We start from the raw sequence: 6,702 nt of genomic DNA on the forward strand, positions 1-6,702 counted from the left end.
GCGGATCAAGGTGCTTCCAAAATACCTGAAACCCTCATCCACCGTGCTCAGGTCCAGAGGAATGAACACAGAGCTGATGAAAATCACTTCAGCTGTGAGTTCAAAGTCAGTAGGAACCATAAACTAGAGGTAAGAGCCCGAGAGGCAAAGACCACAATCCTGGACATGATGACAAAGAGTGGCCATTGACATAGGCTCAAGAGGTCCTGGAATGATCACATCAGACGACTTCCCATTGTGATCATATTTAGACAGGAGCTTGAACTTTCAGAGAGAAGGGGGATAAAGTAAAAGGAATAGGAGCAGAACAAAGGAACGGGTCAGTCATTTTCCATCCAAGACAATCCCACAGACGCTGGAGCAACCATTAGCCTACTTCATCTTGTAAATTTGTGTTTGTTTGCTCAGAGCAGGTAGCTTTGAACCCTTGGCGAAGTCTGGTTTAGAAAGGCAAACCCATAGAGGAACTTTCCATCTTGTTTCACATCCCATCATAAGACTGACATTTTCTATTCTGTTTACTATGGGCTGGTGGGTGGCTTTAATTTGGTTTTCCCTCCAGTCCCCGAGTCCCAATCTTTGCCAAATCAAGAAGCAGACAGGGAGGGGAAGAGAGGGAAAATACATATGCATTTGCATTCACCAAGTGATCTCAGAAGTAATTTAATACTGGTTCAGGTTGTCCATGTCATACAAATCAGTTTCATTCTGTGGATTGTTTACATACCACTTCTAGTATGTCTCTAATAAATTAAAATCTTGCTGAAATGGTAAAGTGGACTGAAGATATAGTGAATGGTCTACAGGCTACACAGAGGGGCCATTATTCTAAGAGGAAATAGGAAAAGCAATCATAAAATTTTGAAAAATTATGCAATAACTTTGTACTTATTGCCCATTTGTATTCATTACAATGATCTACTTCATAGACATATAAATAGAATGGGAAAGTAACAGATCTACAGTGTGCTCTAGACATGGCTTTCAACTTCAGTCAATGAAATTCAATTAGGGTCTTCAATAAAGAAAACTCCAAAAACACCAAGCATTTGTCTGCATATTTCTCTGTGCTGTCCTGAAGTTACTCGCTTAACTTCCTTCTAGTTCCTTCCCTTACTTTTCTCAGAAAGTCTCTTTTGTGGAGAGATGAGAAGGCACATTTGCTCGGGTTTGCTTGGGGGTGTGGGTACAGTGGCATCGTTCTCCATGGGCACTGAGCTCTCTGTGCCCCATCTTCCATAAGCAATTAGTGAAAGGAAAGGACCACACGGATAAGATCCTGATTGCCAGGGACTCGGAACAGGTTTTACTACAGGCAGGCCGATCAAAGGGGCTTAACCAAGATGGTTTTTAATCATGATTGGGCATTGGAGAGTTCTCAGGTTCAAAGAAATGGGTCTGTGTTTTGTTTAGTTTTGGCAAACCTCTCTTTTCTTCAATAACCTCGGAAAAACAAAGCCCACAGAGTGAGGCCATGCACGATCTTGTTTCCCCTTTCAAGCAAAATATACCACCTTGAGGAGGTCTTTTTCTTATAATCAGTTCTGTATATTTTTAAGACTATTTTGAATAGTCTTTTGACTATTTGAAACTAAACCACTTTTAAATTGTGCTGGGAACCATACGAATTAACTGTTATGGAAAAAAAAATGTTTTAGGGATGTCTTTTATTGTTTTGCAAAGTTCAATATCAAAAGATTCAACATCACTGTGTTGTTGTTGTTGTTTTATCCCCAATACAAAAGAAGTAGATATAATGGGAAGCAATAATGTACCCCAGAGCAAGACGGGAAACTGACCACCTTTGTAATCCAGGGCCAACAAGTGAAGGAAGATCTTAGACTCACTCAGGTTCACTGAATATGCAACTGCTTCTTTATCTTCTCCCTCTTGCTTCTTTTTCTCTCCCTTCTTTTCCTCATTCTCCATTTCCTCCTCCCTTTCCTCACTCTCCATTCTCCCCCTGTTTGCCAGTCAGCAAGCACGTGCAAACTTTAGAAACTGCTTAATTCCCTGGTAGGGTGGGCAGAGGGTGACTTCACTGAAGAAAGAGCTTTCCTTTGTTTACTTACAAAAGTACTGATCTTTGAGAATAATATCCCATTGTGCACTTCTAAAGATTTTGTCAAATGTCTAAAAAGGAGAGAACGAATCTCAATCTAATTTTCAAATACCTCTTTTTATTTTTTTTGTAGAAAAATAAAAAATAAATATGCAGAAATAGTAAAAATATGTCAGGCAGCTAAAGTTGCAAGAACATTATGTAGTACATCACTTAATCACAGAAACCACAATACAGGGGAAAAAAACCCAAACCCAAATGTGCTGTTTAATAATCACCGAGGGTCAGAAAGAACCCACAAGCATCCCAGAATCTGTGTCCTCAGCTTCCCTCAGATTTGGAAGGGGTTGGGGAGATAATGGAGAAGGAAGCATGGTACGTGTTCCGGATTGCTGTTTATAGGTCCCTGCACAGCTTTTAGTCATGAAGCCAATTAAGAAAGGAGTTGGAGTCTGGGACAACCTTTCCCAGTTTGATAGATCTGTAGTAGGTCCCTGAATGGCTGGGTTTTGTTTAGTTTTTTTTTTTTTTTTTTTTTTTTTTGCTTCCCTTTACCAAGAGCTCTGAGAGTTAGTCTTGGAAAGAGGGAAGTACTGAGGGAACGTTTTAATGAGGGGGGAAAAGAGGAAAATTTCAAAATATGTGTTTGTAGAACATCATCGTGGAGATTCTGTGGTGGACCGGGACCGGGGTGGGGTGAGCGTGAGGCCGGCTGGAAGTGAGGGAGCTGCAAGGCTCTGGGTGCCTAAAGCCAGGATACTAATTTCATCCAGCCCCAGAGAAAACTTTGAAAAAGAGTCAAGGGGAAGCAATCCCAAACACAAAGACTTGGAGGACATTTGGATATCTGAGATGGGGGAGCGGTCCAATCTGGCAGATGGGAACCCAAGAACAAAAGTTGGCCGGGTGTGGATGGGCTTAGAGATGTGACCTTTTGGGGGGCAAAGAGATGCCCACAGGGAGATGTTTATTGCCTTCTTGCCATAGTAAATGTTCAATGCTCTCAAGACAAAATTCAGAATGTCTAGGGTTTATCAGCTTGAGGCAAACACGATGACATTCTGTATATTTATTCACCAAAATGTCCCCCTCTGTTAAGATCATTTTAACTGGGATGGGTCTGTAGTGGGCCCTGTTCTGCTCCTATAAGGGTCCTGCAGAGTGACTCTGATGACCTCACTCAAACTAATAAGCATCACTTTCTTCTCTTAAATCCACATCCCTTGCCTCTTAAACATCATGGAAAGGGAATGTGACATTTTAGAAGGTGTTGTGCTGACAGCCCCACAAACCGGGGCTCCATCTAACCGAAAAGGAAAGCTTGTGCTATAGCCATTAAATGAAAATGTTCTCTCTCCAGTGTCTTCTGTAGGTTACTTAACCCAGCCAGGCTGGCATCGTGAAATAATTTAAATGCATGCAGTATTAGTAAAATACAGAATACACTGTAGGTATTATTCCCCTCTTTAAGTCTTTGTCCATGAATTGCTCGAGGGCAAAGTCATTGTCTTACTCATCTTTCAGGAAGATAACTGTATTTACTGAGGGAAAGACAGAATCTAATGCAGAGCTTTAGAGCGTAATAGAGTCTCATTAATTGCTTACTGGATGGATGGAAATTATTTAGCTCCTGGAACTAAATTTCAGGAGACAAAATGGAAATGTTTTATTAGGCTTGATAATTGTTTTTATTTCTTTGAGGAGTATTATTGGGTACCTCTGCCTCTGAGTTTCTAGAGTTGTTTGGTACAAAGCTGTTACCTTTATTTGGGTACTCAATTAACACCCTCATAATAGTAATTAAAGCCTCGTGGTTCTCTCTCTCCCTCTCTCTTTTTACCTGCTTTTGGTTTTTATCCATACCCTAGGGACTTGACACAACAGTCTGAGGGAAAGAACCTATCCCAAACCCTGGCCAGGGAGAGGGACCACTGGCATGTTGCATATCAAGTCAGGTCTCAGAACAGAAGAGGGACGAAAGCCTTACTCCATGGTCACAAGAACATCTTCCACATCTAAAAATACAAATGTGTCACAATTTTGCACATCATCCTTACACAGAGGTCATGCTAATCTTATCTGTGTCATTTCAATTTTAGTATATGAGTTGCCAAAGTGAGCCCAGAGTGCTATTTTATATACATCTTTAATCAGATCCTCAGGCTTTTCTCCTGACAGCCTTCAGAACAAGCAAAATCAAAAGCAAGTGTGTAATAGTGTAACAGAAGTTTCCATATCATACTAAATCTGTAGTCAAATGCACTGCTCTTCATTGTGCGGTTTATGTCTTTGGTGCTCTGTATAGGAAGGTTTAAATGCCGTATGTTTATATACATGTTAAACTATGGTTATTTTATTGTTTTTATTATTTCGCATATTGCATTCAATTTATTTGGAACTGGATTTGATGGGAAAATAAAATTTTATATCTGTTTTCCCCAAACAGCCAGCTGTCCTAAAACTACATATTAAAGAATTCAATCTTTACCATTTGATAAAAACTCTTATATATATTTGAGTCTACCTCTGACCTAGAAACTTATTGCTACAATAAGTTTCTATAAGAGTGGGAACATTGTCTTATAATTTCTTTGTACCTCTAGAAACTGCAACAATACTTAGTCCTCAATAATTACTGAATCAATGGGTAAATTCTCCAATTCACTTAAATGATCCATCAGACTTGCCAATTTCACTGTATAAATACTTCTGGAATCATTCCTCATCCTTTTTTTACCCACACTACCTGCCCTCCTTCAAGCCCTAATAATTACAGAGTTTTTCCAATGCATCTTACACACAAACAGAATAAGGTTCTAAAATGCAAATCTGATCAAGTAATCCCTGATTGAAATCTGTGAATTTCATTTCATGTTCCATACCTTTGAGGGTCACCAAGGGCCTGAGCTCAACCAAGTGAAACTACTTTCAGTTTTCTAAATATGTCTGGTTGGTTTTTATGTAATTTTATTTTTTAAAAAATCTTTGCATTTGTAAAAGCTATATAGCTTGGTAAGTGCTATGATAGAGGTTTGGACAAAGTGGGTTAGGATAAAGATAAAGGACTCTTGAGAATAGAAAGGTAAGTGAATTTTGGCCAGAATGAACAAAGGGGCAGGGGTGAGACAGAGCATCCACACTGTCCCAGGACCAAAGTCTCTGAGAATGACTAGGGGTGGGTGAAGGTGAAGATACAGCTGGAGCCAGATCACGAATGGTCTTGCATGTCATAACCATGGACTTTGAATTTCTCCTACAGGAATGGGGAGTCAAATTTAAATGGGGAAGTGGCTTGATAACAATTTTTTTTGGGGGGGGATGTAAATTTGATAGCAGCCTGAAAGGTGTATTGACAGAGAATGAGTCTAAAAGCCAAAAGTGAGGTTAATAATAAATTCTTCAGTAATACAGGTGACATGGGATAAAGCCAACAGTTTTGAGAATCAGAAGAAGGGATCCACATGATGTTAATAAAGAAAATCCTATAAGATTTTGTGACTGATTAGGCAGGAGGGTGCATAAAAGGAATAACTAGTGAGTCATCTTCTCTCCCCCCAAATCTTGCACCTACCGCCATTTCTGGCTTGACTAATTGGGTAGATGGTGATGTTCTCTACCAAGATGGGAAAATTCAGGAAGAAGACTGGTGTAGGAGGACATGGGGGCAGTAGGGAATAAAGAAGAGACAATAGACCATATACTTAATATTGGACATGCAAAGAGTTTCCAGCAGGAAGAAGCTGTTAAGAATGTCAAATGCTGCTGACAGGGCAAGTCAGATGTGGACGGAAAGTGCTCACTTGTACTTAACACTGAGAAGGTTTGAGTGTTCCTCCTAGAAGCTGAGAAGTAAGAAAGCAGAGACTGCCAGTACAAACTTCTCTGGAAATGAGCTTAGCTGCGAAGGGAAATCAACAAATAGGTAGGTCTGTGCCTATAGGAGGCACCTGCCCCACGCCTTTTATTTTCCCATGGAATTCATGAGAGCTAATATTGTCTTCACGCTGGATTGTAACCTCTTTGAGGCCAGATACTGTGTCGCGGTTTCCTGGATGACCACTTGGTTCTCGAAGCCCCAACATCTTACAAGTTTCTAATCCTCCGTGGTGTCTATAATTATCCTGGTACTCGGGCAGTAGCATTCAATTACACAGTTGCTGAACTGAATACTGTGGATGGGTGACTCATAGCCCTGAACTGGATTATTCAAAATGTCAGTGCCTCAATTTCCTCCTCATCAACAGCAATTACTATTGGAGTTCTTTTAATAGTAAATTGAACATGGAAACATTGTCCTTGCTGTCAAGAAACGTTCACATTCATCTAGTTAATGAGAAGGCCAGTCTTCTTTCCTTCCTAGAAATATGATGAGACGCACCGGATATATGAGGGCAAACGCATGCATAGTGTGCTAGTACATGGCTAATCCATAAAATCTCCTTTCATATGTTATGCGCTCTGGGTAGGTACAACCACGAGTCAGCTAACCACACGAGATGCTTTTAGGTCTGGCAAGTGGGATGGAAAGCTCGCTGCATCAGTCTCCTCTGTGAGTGCCTGCACGCTTTCTGGTTTCAGGCTGGAAACGTCCTGTGGTGTGTCTGGCCTGGCCAAACCCAGGAAGTACTGAACTTATTAAA

General features: G+C 40.5%; 1 non-coding gene across 1 annotated transcript; it reads right to left on the reverse strand.

Annotated features, from left to right (window-relative positions):
- Window positions 1–4,078: 4,078 nt before the first annotated feature.
- LOC116866474 lies at window positions 4,079–4,185 on the reverse strand. Its single transcript, XR_004382406.1, has one exon. It is a non-coding gene; the product is annotated as a U6 spliceosomal RNA (small nuclear RNA).
- Between the last annotated feature and the right edge of the window lie 2,517 nt (window positions 4,186–6,702).

The sequence above is a fragment of the Lontra canadensis genome, unplaced genomic scaffold (assembly GCF_010015895.1).
Source record: "Lontra canadensis isolate GAN:19392208 unplaced genomic scaffold, GSC_riverotter_1.0 scaffold9, whole genome shotgun sequence".
Taxonomy (NCBI): domain Eukaryota; kingdom Metazoa; phylum Chordata; class Mammalia; order Carnivora; family Mustelidae; genus Lontra; species Lontra canadensis.